Source organism: Scylla paramamosain, chromosome 29 (assembly GCF_035594125.1).
Source record: "Scylla paramamosain isolate STU-SP2022 chromosome 29, ASM3559412v1, whole genome shotgun sequence".
Classification (NCBI taxonomy): Eukaryota; Metazoa; Arthropoda; class Malacostraca; order Decapoda; family Portunidae; genus Scylla; species Scylla paramamosain.
The window spans coordinates 1,151,548-1,169,589 of record NC_087179.1 but is presented as its reverse complement, the minus strand read 5'-3'; the positions used below and the strand labels follow the sequence as shown (position 1 = coordinate 1,169,589).

At 38.7% G+C, this 18,042-nt stretch overlaps 1 protein-coding gene across 9 annotated transcripts in view; it reads left to right on the top strand.

Annotated features, from left to right (window-relative positions):
- Positions 1-313: 313 nt before the first annotated feature.
- The window catches only part of LOC135115173 (uncharacterized), a 156,340-nt gene continuing 138,611 nt past the window's right edge, over positions 314-18,042 (top strand). For 3 of the 9 annotated variants that reach the window (XR_010275839.1, XM_064031668.1, XM_064031667.1), the window contains exon 1: positions 326-655. The gene's annotated coding sequence lies outside the window, so the exon portion shown is untranslated. Of the gene's footprint in view, positions 656-2,709; positions 2,774-18,042 lie in introns of all 9 variants that reach the window. The other 6 variants (XM_064031662.1, XM_064031660.1, XM_064031664.1 and 3 more) reach the window with 6 other exon arrangements.

Below are 18,042 nucleotides of genomic sequence, written 5' to 3'. Positions count from 1 at the left end.
TATGAGGGAAGGCTGGATGATGATCTCTTTCGAGCGAGGGAACAGTGTATGGCTGTGAACGCAAGGAGTTACAGATGCTGAGTCCCGCAGCAAAGTGTGCCAGATGTGTGACATGGGAGAGGATGAGACGGTGGAAAATGTGGTGCTGGAGGGTGTGAAGTATGCCAGAGACAGGGATGAGATTATGCAAGGGGTGCTGAGGGAATTGGGGCATGCTAGTGTGAAGAGAGTTGTTACTGCTGGGACCGTGTGGGGAGACGAATGAAAGGATGATTAAGGCTGTGAAAGTTCCTAGAGAAAATGTGGCATGCTAGATGTAGGAACTAGTGGTGTGATATATCCTGTATGACTCTATATGCCATTATCTGTTTGTCGTTCTTTTTTTTTCCTTACAAGAGTGCCAATGCAAAGGCCTGGCTTGGGAGGAATTCTGAGCCTTCTGTAAGATCAAGATCACCTGTTGCATCAATATCAAGATCAAGATCGAAACAAAGTAATTTTTGCCTTTGTTGTGCCTTTCAACTACCCCACATGTTATCACCTCGCAGAGCTTATACTGATCTTCAAGATCGTCGCACCTCTCAACAACAAGAACAAGAACCGCGGTTGAGTGTGAGGAGCCCTGTCTGGCCTCGAGGACTTATCATAAATATAGGTAGGATACGTACATGTACTTGCAGTATAGTTTTTTTTTTTTTTGTATTCTTTCCCCAGTCAACTCCAGACGGAACTTATTTTTTATCTGGTTGTTTTCGCTCTGTATTGAATTAATCAGCATGTTGTTTATCACGTAAATAATTATGTCTTTTTTTTTTCTTACCCGTCCCCTCATCAGAAATTTATCTTTTGGATTTTATTGCTGTTTCAACCAATACACAGTACGTAACTATAGCCCTTCAGAGGGCTATAGTTACGTACAGTGCTACATATCGCTGTTTGGGGCATTTCCAGCCCTATTTTACCCTGTCATTAATTAATAATAACTTAGATGAGAATTTTGAAGGTTACATTACGTTAGTTTACCTTACAGGGGGATTCATTGGGGAGGACTTCAATATCCCAGTTAAGAGGTTACAAAATGTTAGCTTAGGCTAGTTTACCTTATGATTGGGGGTGATGCACCCTGATTAGGAGATTACAAAATGTTAGGACATCCTTTACTTATAATCTGGAAAACAGGAAGCTTCACATCTTTATCTTTAGCTAAAATAGCTTCTGTGAAGTTAGGTGTTCTGAGACGTCTCCGCCAGTTTTTCTCACTGCTCCCTGGGCTGCTGACTCTGTACAAGGGCCTTATCTGTCCATTTATGGAGTATGCTTCACATGTCTGGGGGGGTTCCACTCATACTGCTCTTCTAGACAGGGTGGTATCAAAAGCTTTTTGTCTCATCATCTCCTCTCCTCTAACTGACTGTCTCTTATCGCCACAGTGTTGCATCTCTAGCTTTCTTCTACTGCTATTTTCATGTTAACACCTCTTCTGATCTTGCTAACTGCATGCCTCCCCTTCTGCCGTGGCCTTGCTGCACAAGACTTTCTTTTTTCTTTCACCCCTATTCTGTCAACCTCTCTAATGCAAGAGTTGACCAATCATTCATCCCTTTCTCTGGTAAGCTCTGGAACTCCCTACCTGCTTTTGTATTTCCACCTTCCTATGACTTGAATTCTTTCAAGAGGGAGGTTTCAAGACACTTATCCTTCAGTTTTTTACTACTGCTTTGGACCCTTTTCTGGAACTGGCATCTCAGTGGGCTTTTTTTTTTTTTTTTTTTTTTTTTTATTTTTGCTGTCCTTGGCCAGTGTCCCTCCTACATAAAAAAAAAAAAAAAAATAGGTTGGTTTACCAGTAGGTTAGGAAGGTCGAGGAGGGTGCAGCCCCCTGTTAGGTTCTAAAGAGGATGGGAGTATTGGTTGAAACTGCAAATTTACTTTGTTTTGTGATAAAAAGAAAAGTAGATTAATACAAAACAGACCAAAACCTATGAGAAGAAAATCATTTTGCCCTCACAAATAAGTATCACAGCTGTAACACTTGCTTGCAATATTTTCTCAAAAGAACTGGCAGCCATTAGCCTGGCTGTCATGCATCACCATCTAACCCAACATAAGAAAATTAACTTAACCAAATTAATCTAACTGGCAAGACTAAGAGTTGTTACCTTATTCATCTTTGTAAAATCTGGCGATACACTGGAAATAATTGAGGCAATACCTACTGCAGAAAGACATCTTCCTCAGATTAATTAAAATATTTCAAATTGAGCCACTTCTTCCTCCTCTGGTTGAAATGAAATGCTATGATTGGCTAATTTAATTCAGTATTTTTAATTGGCCAGTGGCTGCATTCTCAAACAAAAGAACCAATCACTGTGACTAATTTTGTTCTTGCATAACAGATGTTACATGCACATGCAAGAATTAACTCATATTAACTGGGGAAGATCAGTGCTTACCTATACATCATTTGTGTGGCTGTATCACTTCCAGCAGATAAATCCTTAAAAATTATAAATTTTAAATTATTCACAATGGGTATATATGGGGTTCAAATTACCAAAAATGAAAAGTTCTATGTGATGAGAAGGGTAAGAAAAACCATATTGAGACTGGTGAAAGAGTAAAAGAATATACGTTATTAGAAAAAACAGAAACTGACAGTATGATAGGAAAATATTAGTGATCTGTACTCTGCAGTAGATACTGTTACAGATGACCTTGGCACTCATGGAGGTGTGTGGTCCATGTGCTCCCATACTGGCTTGGCTCCCTAAAGGTGAGCACATGAACATGCTATGGGTATGGAGTGGCATTATGTGAGTGCACATGTGAGTATGTATGAGCACATGTGAGTATGAGTTAGCTAGTGGTGTTATGTGTTATGATTATTCTTCTTCTTCTTCTTCTTCTCCTTCTTATCATTATTATTATTATTATTATTATTATTATTATTATTATTATTATTTATTTATTTTCATTTATTTTAGGAAGGGCACTGGCCAAGGACAACAAAATTATATATATATATATATATATATATATATATATATATATATATATATATATATATATATATATATATATATATATATATATATATATATATATATATATATATATATATATATATATATATATATATAAAGGCCTACTGAAGTGCTGGTTCCTGAAAAGAATCAAAAGTGGTCATCAAAAATTAAAGGATAAGTGTCTTGAAACCTTCCTCTTGAAAGAGTTCAAGTCATAGGAAGGAGAAAATACAGAAGCAGGAAGGCAGTTTCAAAGTTTACCAGAGAAAGGGATGAATGATTGAGAATACTGGTTAACTTTAGATTTAGAAAGGGGTGAGAGAAAGAAGAAAGGCTTGTGCAGTGAAGCCATGGAAGGAGGGAAGGCATGCAATTAGCAAGATCAGAAGAGCAGTTATCATGAAAAAAGTGGTAGAAGGTAGCAAGAGATGCAACATTGTGGTGATAAAGAGAGAGGGTAAAGCAAGTCAATTAGAGGAGTTGATAAAATAAAAGGCCTTTGATTCCACCCTAATCTAAAAGAGCAGTATGAGTAGAACCTCCCATACGTGTGAAGCATATTCCATACATGGATGGATAAGGCCCCTGTATGGAGTTAACAGCTGGGGGGGTGAGAAAAACTGGCAGAGACGACTCAGAATGCCCAACTTCATAGAAGCCATTTTAGCTAGAGATTAGATGTGAAGTTTCCAGTTTGGATTATAAGTAAAGGACAGACCAAGGATGTTCGGTTTAGAAGAAGGAAACAGTTGAGTGTTATTGAAGAAGAGTGGATAGTTATCTGGAAGGTTGTGTTGAGGTGACAGATGGAGGAATTGAGTTTTTGAGGCATGGAACAACACTAAGTTTGCTCTGCCCAATCAGAACTTTTAGAGAGATCAAAAGTCAGATGTTCTATGGCTTCCCTGTGAGAACTGTTTATTTTCTAAATGGTTGGATGTCTACAAAAAAGATGTGGAAAAGTGCAAGGTGGTATCATCAGTGTAGGAGTGGATAGGACAAGAAGTTAGGTTAGATCATTGATGAATAGTAGGAAGAGAGTGGATGACAGGACAGAATCCTGAGGAACACCACTGTTTATAGATTTAGAAGAACAGTGACTGTCTACCAGAGCAGAAATAGAATGGTCAGAAAAGTAACTTGAGATGAAGTTACAGAGAGAAGCCATAAGAGGGTAGTATGGAAATCAAAGCTTTGTACCAGAGAATATCAAAAGCTTTTGGTATGTTTCAGGCAACAGCAAAAGTTTCACCAAAATCTCTAAAGTAAGATGACCAAGTAAGGAATGCCAGATCACCAGTAGAGCAGCCTTGTCAGAACCCATACTGGTGATTGGATAGAAGGTTGCAAAGTAATAGGTGTTTAAGAATCTTCCTGTTGCGGATAGATTAAAAACTTAGGAAGGCAGAAAATTAAAGCAATAAAATGGTAGTTTGAGGGATTAGAATGGTCACCCTATTTAGACTGAATGTAGGCAAACTTCCAGCAAGAAGGAAAGATAGATGTTGATAGACAGAGTTGGAAGAGTTTGAATAGGCAAGGTGCAAACATTGAGGCACAGTTTTGGAGAACAATAGGAGGGAACATTGATGGACATTATCATGATAATGATATTGGGTTATCGGTTATCCAATGATTATTTTTTCTGCATTATCGATTCATTGGTATCACCAATACTTTTGGTTCCAAACTAGCGATAATCAATAATTTTAGTTTTTGGAACATGAGCATGTTGAAGTTTTAAATTTTCAAAATCAAATGTAGTTATTTTACTTAAGACAGTACTTTTCATTAGTGAAGAGACAGGATAAACATTGAATTAAAATTTTTTTTCTAAGATTTTCCTGAGTTTTTGAAGATTAATTTAATTTTTTTTCCAAGATTTTCCTGAGTTTTTGAATATGAAAATAAAAATAAAGATTTTGATTTATCATTTTTTTTTATTTAAAATATCAGTACCACTATTGCTGTTTTTGGAATTTTGGATTTATTGATTTATCATCTATTACCTTATCAGGTGATAAATTTGTTGCTAGTTATTGATTATTGGTTATTACTGATAAGGTTATCCTTATCAATTTATCGGGTATCATAATAAATTTTTTCATTATTACACCCAGCTATGAGAGGGACACCATTAGGTCCATAAGCTTTCTGAGGGTTAAGGCCAGTGAGGGCATGGAAAACATCACTGCGAAGGATCTTAATAATTGACATGAAGTAGTCAGAGGAGGAGGAACAAACCCTGAATCATCCAAGGTAGTGTTTGTAGCAAAGGATTGTGTGAAAAGTTCAGCTTTAGAAATAGATGAGATGGCAGTGGTGTGATCAGGTTGAAATGAAGGAAAAGATGAAGAAGCAAAATTATTGGAGATATTTTTGCCTAGGTGCCAAAAATCACAAGGGAAGTTAGATCTTAATTAAAAGATTTTGACACTTTCGAATAATGAAGAAGTTTTTGGTTAGTTGGAGAACAGACCTGGCATGATTCCAGGCAGAAATATAAAATGCACAAGAATCAGGTGATTGAAGGCTCAAATATTTTTTGTGGGCACCTCTATCATGTATAACACAAGAACAGGCTGTCTTAAACCAAGGTTTGGAAGATTTAGGTCAAGAGAAGGAGTGAGGAATGTATGCCTCTGTGCCAGACACTATCACCTCTGTTGTGCACTCAGCACATAGGATGGGTCATGGAAGTAGTAGTCATTCCAAAGAACATCTGAATAATACCTCCTCAGGTCCCCCAATTAGCAGAAGCAAACCACCAGAGGCTTTTGGGGATCCTGAGGAGGAATTGGAGTGATAGGACAAGATATGGATATGAGACTGATCGGAGGAGCTCATTGGAGAAGATAGGATGACAGCATAAATGCAAAGATCAGAGATTAGGAAAAGGTCAAGAATGTTGGGCATATCTCCAAGATGGCCAGGAATACAAGAAGGGTGTTGCACCAGTTGCTCTGGGTCATGGAGGATGGCAAAGTTAAATGTTTGTTCACCAGGATGGTCAGTGAAGGGAGAGGAAAGCCAAAGCTGGTGATGAACATCATAGTCTCCACAAAATGAAAGAGAATCAGAGTGTGCTCTACTTTGAAAGTTAAGTAGTCAGAGAATTTCTTATAGTCAGAGTTAGGTGAAAGGTATATAGCACAGGTAAGTATAGCTTGATAGTGACTCTGTAGTCATAGCCAAATGGTGGAAAATTCAGAAGATTCAAGAGTGTGGGCATAAGTGCAGGTTAAATTGTTGTGCATATAGATGCAACATCCAGCGTTGGACTGAAAATGAGGATAGAGAAAGTAGGAGGGAACGGAAAAGGGGTTACTGTCATTTGCCTCAGACACCTGTGTTTCAGTGAGGAAAAGAGGATGAGGTTTAGTAGAGGAGAGGTGGTGTTCTACAGACTGAAAATTACATCTAAGGCTGTGAATGTTGTAAAGTTAATAAAGAAAAATTTTAGACACTAAGGGTTGATACCAGAAGAGCATCCCAACATGAGGACATTTTTGGTCCCCTCCCCAAATGGGGATTCCAAGGCTGGTGTTGTTTAGAAGCTGGCACTATTATGTATAGCAGTAACAAAAGAAGAGCTGACGTAAGCCTGTCGGTTGATTTCTGATGTCGTGGCGTCTTTTTAGAATTAGTTTAAGGATGTATATGTTTATTTGTGTAAAACTTTGTTTTTTATTTGTGTACGGTAAAATCCCTCTTATCCGACATCAACGGGACCGCCGACATGCCGGATACTTGAATAGAAGTGAAATTATGTCTACAACCACCACCCTACACTCACGCATTTTACCATAACAAAGATCAGCTGATCTTAATCAGCAGCTGATCTGATCAGCTGCTTAAGTGTAAGCACAACACGCTTCCTCTTTTCTACAACTTTAGGCATGATGAAGGCGTCAGGCTATAAACAGTGCACACGCGGGACTGAGTCACTGAATAAACACAGTGCAGTGGGCCGCGGGTGGCACGAAGCAGTGCGCTCTGGTGGCGAGGGGACAAAGTATGCCTCGGGCGGGAATTTTAATCGATTTTATGAGTACACATTGTTTTTTTTATTGATTTTAAGGCTCAGGGAAAAATGTGCCGAATACTTGAAGCTGCTGGATACTCGAATTCCGGATGAGAGGGATTTTACTGTATTTGTTTTAGACCTTGTTAGTGTTGTGGTGCCAAGGCTACAGTGGTAATGGCACAGTGTTAAGGTAGCTGCCACCAGCCATGGGATCTAGGCCTGTTGAAATTTTATTTTTGTTGATGGGTAGCATGTTTTTTAGATTATCTGGGATCTAATTAGGCACTGGAATTCCGATGACAAAATTATATATATATATATATATATATATATATATATATATATATATATATATATATATATATATATATATATATATATATATAATAATATATATAAGGGAAAAGAAACACCCTAAATTAATGTAAATCTTATCAATAGTGGCTCCATATGTATTTTATTGCTGCCTCTCTTTAGGACAAGCAAACTTAGATATCTAGTGGGAAATTGGGGTTTTAGGATGGGAAGGCCAAAATAGGCCAGATTTGGAAAACATCAAAAGTCTAAGGAGAAAAACACCAAACAGAGATATCTGGCCACCACACTAACCTAACCTTATATTGCATGACCTAACCTAATCTAACTCCCTTAACCCTTAAACTGCAGGTAGTGAACATGATTGTTTGATATTGGGAAAATTTCTCAAAATCACATAAAACTAGGATAAAATTACAGTACTAATAGATTTGTAGTGCTGTTAATTCTGAATACAATGATATGCTTGTTGCCAGAAAAGGAAACTTCCTAACAATATTATGGTGGTTCAAATGTTCACCCTCCTTCCGAAGCAAGTGACACTCTGGGAAGTAACTAACCACACCTCCTGACCTGTGAATTGCATGTGCTTCCCCGTCTCCAGGAACATACCACACGCACGTATCTTGAATCGCCTGTATTTTGCTTATTTCCTTTCATTTCTATCTCTTTGTGTGTAAAACTTGCCTTGAGAGAGAGAGAGAGAGAGAGAGAATCCTACCTTTTCTCTTTCCTTATGTGAACAATTTATCTGGACATCAGAGAGAGAGAGAGAGAGAGAGAGAGAGAGAGAGAGAGAGAGAGAGAGAGTTTATTATCAGATGATGAACATAATAATGGCTAGGAAAGCCAGTAGCTCACTGTATGTCATGTCATGCCACAACTTCAAGTGTGAACTTAACTGGTGTCAACATTTTTCTGCTGGAAATATCTATATGCTTCTGTCACAACAAAGTCAAGCAAGTTATCTTCAAAATACTGCAAGAAGAAGTTACTTTTCTTGGGATTGTCTGGCAATTCATAGAGTTCGGTGATTCCTTCACCACCATTGTGATCAAAATCAAGCTGGTCAGACACAGAATTATTTACAAGTTGCCACTGAAAACTGCTTTCAGAGATTAAAGCACTGGTGTCAGCCATACATGTGTGTTGTCTTCTCACACGATCACTTGCATTTTCATCTTGCAGGGATGATGACAATCGTCTTTTTTGCAACACTGATGTGTGATGAGGATATGATTTGGAGGTCAGAATCGCAGTCATTGTCACTTTCCCAGCTACTGCTGCTGCTACTCAGTCACTATCTTCCTCATCATCCCCATCTTTTTTTTTTTTTTTTTTATGTAGGAAGGACACTGGCCAAGGGCAACAAAAATCTAATAAAAAAAAATGCCCACTGAAATCCCAGTCCCATAAAGGGTCAAAGCAGTGGTCAAAAATTGATGGATAAGTGTCTTGAAACCTCCCTCTTGAAGGAATTCAAGTCATAGGAAGGTGGAAATACAGAAGCAGGCAGGGAGTTCCAGAGTTTACCAGAGAAAGGGATGAATGATTGAGAATACTGGTTAACTCTTGCGTTAGAGAGGTGGACAGAATAGGGGTGAGAGAAAGAAGAAAGACTTGTGCAGCGAGGCCGTGGAAGGAGGGGAGGCATGCAGTTAGCAAGATCAGAAGAGCAGTTAGCATGAAAATAGCGGTAGAAGACAGCTAGATATGCAACATTGCGGCGGTGAGAGAGAGGCTGAAGACAGTCAGTTAGAGGAGAGGAGTTGATGAGACGAAAAGCTTTTGATTCCACCCTGTCTAGAAGAGCAGTATGAGTGGAACCCCCCAGACATGTGAAGCATACTCCATACATAGACGGATAAGGCCCTTGTACAGAGTTAGCAGCAGGGGGGGTGAGAAAAACTGGCGGAGACGTCTCAGAACACCTAACTTCATAGAAGCTGTTTTAGCTAGAGATGAGATGTGAAGTTTCCAGTTCAGATTATAAGTAAAGGACAGACCGAGGATGTTCAGTGTAGAAGAAGGGGACAGTTGAGTGTCATTGAAGAAGAGGGGATAGTTGTCTGGAAGGTTGTGTCGAGTTGACAGATGGAGGAACTGAGTTTTTGAGGCATTGAACAATACCAAGTTTGCTCTGCCCCAATCAGAAATTTTAGAAAGATCAGAAATCAGGCGTTCTGTGGCTTCCCTGCGTGATATGTTTACCTCCTGAAGGGTTGGACGTCTGTGAAAAGATGTGGAAAAGTGCAGGGTGGTATCATCAGCGTAGGAGTGGATAGGACAAGAAGTTTGGTTTAGAAGATCATTAATGAATAATAAGAAGAGAGTGGGTGACAGGACAGAACCCTGAGGAACACCACTGTTAATAGATTTAGGAGAAGAACAGTGACCGTCTACCACAGCAGCAATAGAATGGTCAGAAAGGAAACTTGAGATGAAGTTACAGAGAGAAGGATAGAAACCATAGGAGGGTAGTTTGGAAATCAAAGCTTTGTGCCAGACTCTATCAAAAGCTTTTGATATGTCCAAGGAAACAGCAAAAGTTTCACCAAAATCTCTAAAAGAGACTCAGTAAGGAAAGCCAGATCACCAGTAGAGCGGCCTTGACGGAACCCATACTGGCGATCAGATAGAAGGTTGGGAAGTGATAGATGTTTAAGAATCTTCCTGTTGAGGATAGATTCAAAAACTTTAGATAGGCAGGAAATTAAAGCAATAGGACGGTAGTTAGAGGGATTAGAACGGTCACCCTTTTTAGGAACAGGTTGAATGTAGGCAAACTTCCAGCAAGAAGGAAAGGTAGATGTTGACAGACAGAGCTGAAAGAGTTTGACTAGGCAAGGTGCAAGCACGGAGGCACAGTTTCGGAGAACAATAGGAGGGACCCCATCAGATCCATAAGCCTTCCGAGGGTTTAGGCCAGCGAGGGCATGGAAAACATCATTGTGAAGAATTTTAATAGGTGGCATGAAGTAGTCAGAGGGTGGAGGAGAGGGAGGAACAAGCCCAGAATCGTCCGAGGTAGTGTTTTTAGCAAAGGTTTGAGCAAAGAGTTCAGCTTTAGAAATAGATGTGATATCAGTGGTGCCATCTGGTTGAAATAGAGGAGGGAAAGAAGAAGAAGCAAAGTTATTGGAGATATTTTTGGCTAGATGCCAGAAATCACGAGGGGAGTTAGATCTTGAAAGGTTTTGACATTTTCTGTTAATGAAGGAGTTTTTGGCTAGTTGGAGAACAGACTTGGCATGGTTCTGGGCAGAAATATAAAGTGCATGAGATTCTGGTGATGGAAGGCTTAAGTACCTTTTGTGGGCCACCTCTCTATCATGTATAGCACGAGAACAAGTTGTGTTAAACCAAGGTTTAGAAGGTTTTGGACGAGAAAAAGAGTGAGGAATGTATGCCTCCATGCCAGACACTATCACCTCTGTTATGCGCTCAGCACACAAAGACGGGTCTCTGACACGGAAGCAGTAGTTATTCCAAGGAAAATCAGCAAAATACCTCCTCAGGTCCCCCCAACTAGCAGAGGCAAAACACCAGAGGCACCTTCGCTTAGGGGGTTCCTGAGGAGGGATTGGAGTGATAGGACAAGATAAAGATATGAGATTGTGATCGGAGAGCCCAATGGAGAAGAAAGGGTGACAGCATAAGCAGAAGGATTATAGGTCAGGAAAAGGTCAAGAATGTTGGGCGTATCTCCAAGACGGTCAGGAATACGAGTAGGGTGTTGCACCAATTGCTCTAGGTCATGGAGGATAGCAAAGTTGTAGGCTAGTTCACCAGGATGGTCAGTAAAGGGAGAGGAAAGCCAAAGCTGCAGGTGAACATTGAAGTCTCCAAGAATGGAGATTTCTGCAGAAGGGAAGAGGGTCAGAATGTGCTCCACTTTGGAAGTTAAGTAGTCAAAGAATTTCTTATAGTCAGAGGAGTTAGGTTAGAGGTATACAGCACAGATAAATTTAGTATGAGAGTGACTCTGTAGTCGTAGGCAGGTGGTGGAAAACTCGGAAGATTCAAGAGCATGGGCACGAGAGCAGGTTAAGTCATTGCACACATAAACGCAGCATCCAGCTTTGGATCGAAAATGAGGATAGAGAAAGTAGGAGGGAACAGAAAAGGGGCTACTGTCAGTTGCCTCAGACACTTGAGTTTCAGTGAGGAAAAGAAGATGAGGTTTAGAAGAGGAGAGGTGGTGTTCTACAGATTGAAAATTAGATCTTAGACCGCGAATGTTGCAGAAGTTAATGAAGAAAAAGTTGAGGGGGGTGTCGAGACACTTAGGGTTGTCGACAGAAAGGCAGTCCGACCTGGGGACATTTATGGTCCCCTCCCCAGATGGGGACTCCGAGGCTGGTGTAGGAGTCACCATGATGATTTTAAAATTTTTGAGTGAAGGGTGTGTGTGTGTTATTAGGTGCTTGTAGTTTTGTGTTTAGGAAGAGAGTTGTCTTTAGAGGACAGGCTGTGACTGCCCCCTTGTGTTGTGAGACACAAAGGGAAACATTCAGTGAGGTCACAGCTGGGTTTAATGATAAGTTCACAGCACCCCCTGAACAGTGCTTTAGACCTCACTGGGAGTAATTATCGTTTCGGTAGGTGTCTATTGCCTCCTATCTGTGGGTATATAATCACTGTCAGAAGAAGAATCACAAATAAAGTCATTAAAGTTAGTGTTTTATGGATGCAAAGGCAGAGCAGATCCAATTGATCCACCTGCTCCACCTGATGAATCACTGGAGCTGCCAGATACCTCCTCCATCGCTCATGAGATCATGACTTATGTCTGTATGTACTGGGGGAAGGAGTCGTCAGTGAGCGAGATATAGTTTCCAGGTGTCTCCAGAGCCTATTGAGTGAAAATGGGATGCCATACTTCAAATTGTGGTGTGCGGAAAACCTTGCTTTTATTGATGATCACTGCCACAAGTGAAAATCATGCCCTCATCTCAATAGGGGATTGCTGCCATGTAAGGATTATGGACATGTAACCTAACCTGACTCTACCTAACCTGACCTAGTGTCTGACCTAGTCTTAACAGTTATTATTTATATCTATATTCATCATTTCATGTATCCATCCCACATGTGTGTGTTCATATTCAGCTCATGTGTGCCCTTGGCCAGCCAGTCTATTCTATTTTTAACCTTTCTCTTCCTCTACCTATCAAGAGAATTTCACACCCACTTCCAGTCCATAGGGAAAAGACCTTGCGTTTGCTTCTGAGTCCTTCCCTTGCTGGTCATTGGCTAAAACAATGAGCTCTCCCATTGGTCCTTTCACCTCATTTCCTGGCATTTCATTGGTCATTTCTTCACCCCAAAACCTAAAATGTGAGCTTAGCTTAGATAGATATAGCCCACATGGTTGTCTCAAGCTCAGTCAGTCCCAGTCAGAGTTCAGTCTCAGTTCCAGTCATGAGCAGTCAGTCTTGGTCTCTCACTCAGTTCTGCTCAGTCACAGTCTTGAGAGACGCTGCTCAGTCATCATTATGTGCAGAAGTTCATATCACCTCAGAGAGAGAGAACAATCATTTGTCACGTATATAATCATCTTTCTTGTCTTGTATCAAGTGTGTACATTCTACCTATTATTAAATCAAGAAGAACTCTCATTTTACGTGTCTTTTACTTGCACACATTGACAATATCGACAATATCATCTTACTAGCCACGACCTCCAAGCTACCACAAATACCAAGCTCTCTACTGGTCCTCCATACTACCAACACACCAAGCTCCTTATCTGATCCAGCAGTGGCAAGCATCATCATCAACTGGGAAAGTATCATCATCTAAACAAAGAACAGTGGAGAGGTAGTGAATCTGTCTAAAACACTAGTTGGGGGAGGATTTGCCCTCCTGGACTCCCACTGGACCTCCCACTAAGGCAGTGGTTTTCAAACTGTTTAGCATGACGGCACACTAAGAAACAATTAATATTTTGGCAGCACACCTGCCCTTTGATATATATATATATATATATATATATATATATATATATATATATATATATATATATATATATATATATATATATATATATATATATATATATATATATATATATATATATTGGACTGAAAAGTTTGACATGATTAAGAAGGATAAAAGAGCATTATGCATTTTCTGTTCTGACAGTTGTTTGTAGAACTTATTCTGTAAAGAGACATTTTGAAAGTGTTCACAAGAACTTAATAAAACTGAGGAAGAACAAAGATAATTAATTTTCCGTGAACTGAGCAAGACAAAGAAACAGGCTGAAATTTTTATGAACTTTATTTCAGGTAGACCCAGTTTCAACTTAGTTGCTGGTAGTTTTGAAATTTCAAAAGTTATTGCTCAACATGGAATGCCTCTCAGTGATGGGGAGTATATTAAAGAAGCTTGGCTAGAATGTGCACCTTTCCTTTTTGATGACTTTTCGGAAAAGGAAAAGATTATTCAGCGCATTAAAGATTTGTCTGTGAGTAGGAAAACAGTTAAGGATAGGATACTTAAGTTGGAAAGGAATACAGCTGAACAATTGACAAAAGATTTGTCTTCATTCAAGTTTTTTTCTATTTGTGTTGATGAAAGTATGGACATTACATCATCAGCTAGGTTAGCCATAATTTCTTGATTTTGTAGGGGTGTTGAAGTATGTGAAGAGTTGGTTGATCTTGCATCACTACCTGAGTGTACTACCGGGGCTGAAATATGTAAAACTGTTGTGAACGAATTATCTACTCGACAAATTGACATTGCAAAAGTAGTATCCGCCACAACAGATGGTGCCCCAAACATGACTGGTGAGAAGGTAGGATTTGTAAATTTGTTTGCAAAAAATGTTGGTCATCCACTGATTGGTTTTCATTGCATCATACATGAGGAGGCTTTATATGCAAAAGCTGGCCCAAAGGAACTGCAGGAAGTGATGCAAACAGTTACCAAGGTTGTTAATTACATTTCTGGTCGGCCTTTAAATAAAAGACAATTTCAAATTCTACTCGATGAGGTAGATCCCGTGTATAAAGGACTGAAAAAGTACAACCATGTTCATTGGCTTAGCCGAGGCTTGGTTCTGAAATGATTTGTTGAATGCTTAGATGAAATAAAGCTCTATTTGAATGACCAACAAGTATCTTACCATGAATTGTTTGACATTGTGTGGGTTTGTAAACTGATGTTTTTTGCAGATTTTTGTGAGCATTTAAATTAATTGAATATTAAGTTACAGGGCTCTGGTAAGACACTTGATGTTATGTTTGGTTACATAAAGGCTTTTGAAATGAAACTTGAAGTTTTTAAGAGGGATGTAGATAATGAGAGATTCAGATACTTTCCAAACCTAAAAAGGGACATCAAAGATCTCTAAAAAAGATGACAGAACAGACCACAATTGTCTTCAAAAGCTGTTTGTAAACATTATTGAGTCAATAGTTCGACAGTTCTCTACAAGATTTGCCAAATTCAGAGAATTGGAAGAGACTGTAAAATTCATTAAGTTTCCAGACAGCATCAAAATGGATGAACTAAACTTACAAATATTTTCATGGATAGACATGGATGATTTTGAAATGCAGTTAATTGAATTTCAGAGTTGCTCAGTTTGGAAGCAGAAATTTGTTGACCTTAGAATTGACTTGGAAAATATTGAAAAGGAGAGCTTAGAGATGGGAGTAACAAAGAGAAATATGGAAAATGAAGTATTAAGGACTTGGAATACTATTCCAGAAAATTATGTCTGTCTAAAAAACCTTGCAACAGCATTACTAACCATGTTTTCATTTACATATGCTTGCAAATCTTTGTTCTCATTGATGAACTTTGTAAAAGTCTCATAATAGGAGTAGCATGACGGATGAAACTAGTAGTGCATGCATATCTCTTGAGGTTACTAAATTTAAACCCGATATAAAATCTGTCATCAGTGATGCAGCAGCAGAAGTCTCACTGACAGTATATAAAAGGAGTCAACAAGTTCTCTTTGTCTAGTTTTATCTAATATTTATTATTAAAGCCACAAAAAGGTTCAAGGTTGTTGAAATGTAGTTCTGAAGGTTAAACATATTTTCTCTTTTTATGATACTGTGTTTTTACTGCTCTGAGGTAATTTATTATTTTTTTTTTCATTTAAAAAGTTCTTTAAATACTTAAGTCTTAAGAGATATCAGATATGTTCTCAAAAAAAAAAAAAAAGGTTGGCATGTGGAAAAAGTTTGTGTCAAAGACTTGGCTGATTTTGGCACGCACTCTCAAAAAGGTTGCCCACCCCTGAGCTACAGTCACCATGGCACCTCACACTCTTGGCAAAATACTGTTCATGTAAAAAGTCCGGGAATCTTGAGTATTTTCATAAAATCAAGCAATAGTCGCACTTACCAATAAGTACATTCAATGCACACAGACATCTTCCTTAGAGTGATTCAGATTCAGGCTGAGTTTTCCTTATCTGATGAAATAAAATGCTGTAATTGTATGAATTAATCAAGTATTTTTTATTGGCCCATGGCATTGACTTCATTCGAAGAAACCAACCATTGTGACTTATTTCGTGCCAGTGCACTGTCACACTGCAGTGTGACACGAACATACAAATACATGCAGCATCACTGAATGGAGAGTTGATTTAATGTCAAGCAGGGTGGTATGGAGCTATAGGCAGTAGTTCAGGTGGAGTGTGGATAAGATTTTAGAAATTGCTAGTGGCATTATAATAATTTTTCATTGCATATAGATGTGGTTGAAAATAATCAGAATGAAAGGATCTATCTGATGAGACAGGTAAGAAATGCTGCAGTTCCATGGACAAGAATCTTGATGTATACCCACACATGCACACACACATCATCACACAATCAATACTTGCAGTTGATTTTTTCAGATCTTGCTCACCTCCATTTCTGTGACATGTGACAATTCTACATAAATGTGTTTACTGAGGTGACTCACTATGTTCTGCCATGTTTCTGTTGCATATTACATTTAATTTTCATGTAAAAATGACAGGAGACTGGAAGTTATGCTATTATTTCAGTAAAGTACATTCCCCTAGGCACTGTATTATTATTATCTATATCATGTTAATGATATTATCACCTTGAGTACTAGGCTGTTAAATTTATAAATAGATGTAACTTTAAATTTCAGATGTCTGTAGGGGATCCATGTCTGGGAAGGGTATTTTTGCATTTTATGTGAGCATTGTATGTATTAAGTATGGTCTTATCTTGCAGGCTTTTAGGTCCATATTTCCTTTGGTTCATTATCCCATTTCACTTATTATTTTATGCATTTTTCCTTCAAATGTTTTTTGGGTTGTTTTGACCTTTTTGTAGAATGAAACCTGTTACAAATAAGTCTTTATTCATTTTCAGTGCTTAACAATGTTAAAAATGAGGTATTGAGGAGGGCTATGAAGAAGAGAAAATTTATGAGATGAAAAACAATGCATAAACAATTAGAGATATCATGACATGTAGTTTATGGTCTCAGCTGCCAGGTGTTCTTAGTGTCATCTTTCAGGATTGTTGGCAAAGTGTTAAGAGTAAGCAATGATTGTCTTTTTTATTTTCTTTCATTAATGAGTTGAGGCTATACTTAAATGAAATTTTCATCAGAGTATATGATTATAATAATGGTAGAAATATATCTTCACTGAGTAAATACTACAACATTTAGGTCATGTAAGATATCCCCTTCAAGAACCCTCATACACACATTAAAACAGCCATTTCTTGCAGAAAAGACAATGCTTGCACCAAGAAACTATACAGAGGGTGTCTGAGTTATGAGGTAACAAGTTACGAATGTTCAGAGATACAAATAGTCTAATTGCAAAGTGAAATTGTGCTCTTGATATTGTTCTCTTTGCTAACCAAAAGTTCAAATTAAATGTTATGCACTATATTTACCTAGTATGCCGCTTCGCCACTACCCATGCAGTACAGCAGCATAGCAAAGGACTACCCAATGCTGCAGGACACAGGCCCTGTAGTAGTTTATTTTGAGACGCTAGTTTAAAATTTTTATTTGATTTAAAAACTATTGTACTGCATTGCAGTGAGTCTGGCTCGAGATTCCACGGCATATGGAGCTCAATCAGTCAGCCTCTGAGAGGCATAGAGACGGGAGTGTTGTGCTGCATGGTGTAGAAAGTCTGCTCCATCACATTAATTCCATAAATAGGTAAACAAATCTGTCATGTTTTCAGTCAGCCATCTTAAGAAATTACATGAATAAAGGTGTGTTTAGCCTGAGAAGGAGACAGTGAGAAAGGAAAAAAATATGCATGAGAGAGAGAGAGAGAGAGAGAGAGAGAGAGAGAGAGAGAGAGAGAGAGAGAGAGAGAGAGAGAGAGAGTGTGCATCTCATAAACTGGGGCCACACCTGCTGGACTTGAGCTACACCCACTTGTAAGTCCATAAATAGGTAGACAAACCTATCTTATGCTTTCCAACAGCCATTGTAATTGATTATATAAATAAAGGTGTGTATATCCTGAAAGAGAGAGAGAGAGAGAGAGAGAGAGAGAGAGAGAGAGAGAGAGAGAGAGAGAGAGAGAGAGAGAGAGAGAGAGAGAGAGAGAGAGAGAGAGAGGCAGCTTGACTGACTGACAGGCAGATATTTTCTCAAATTCTAATGATTCACAGGCAAGTATAGGTCTGTGATAGAAATAAATTTGCA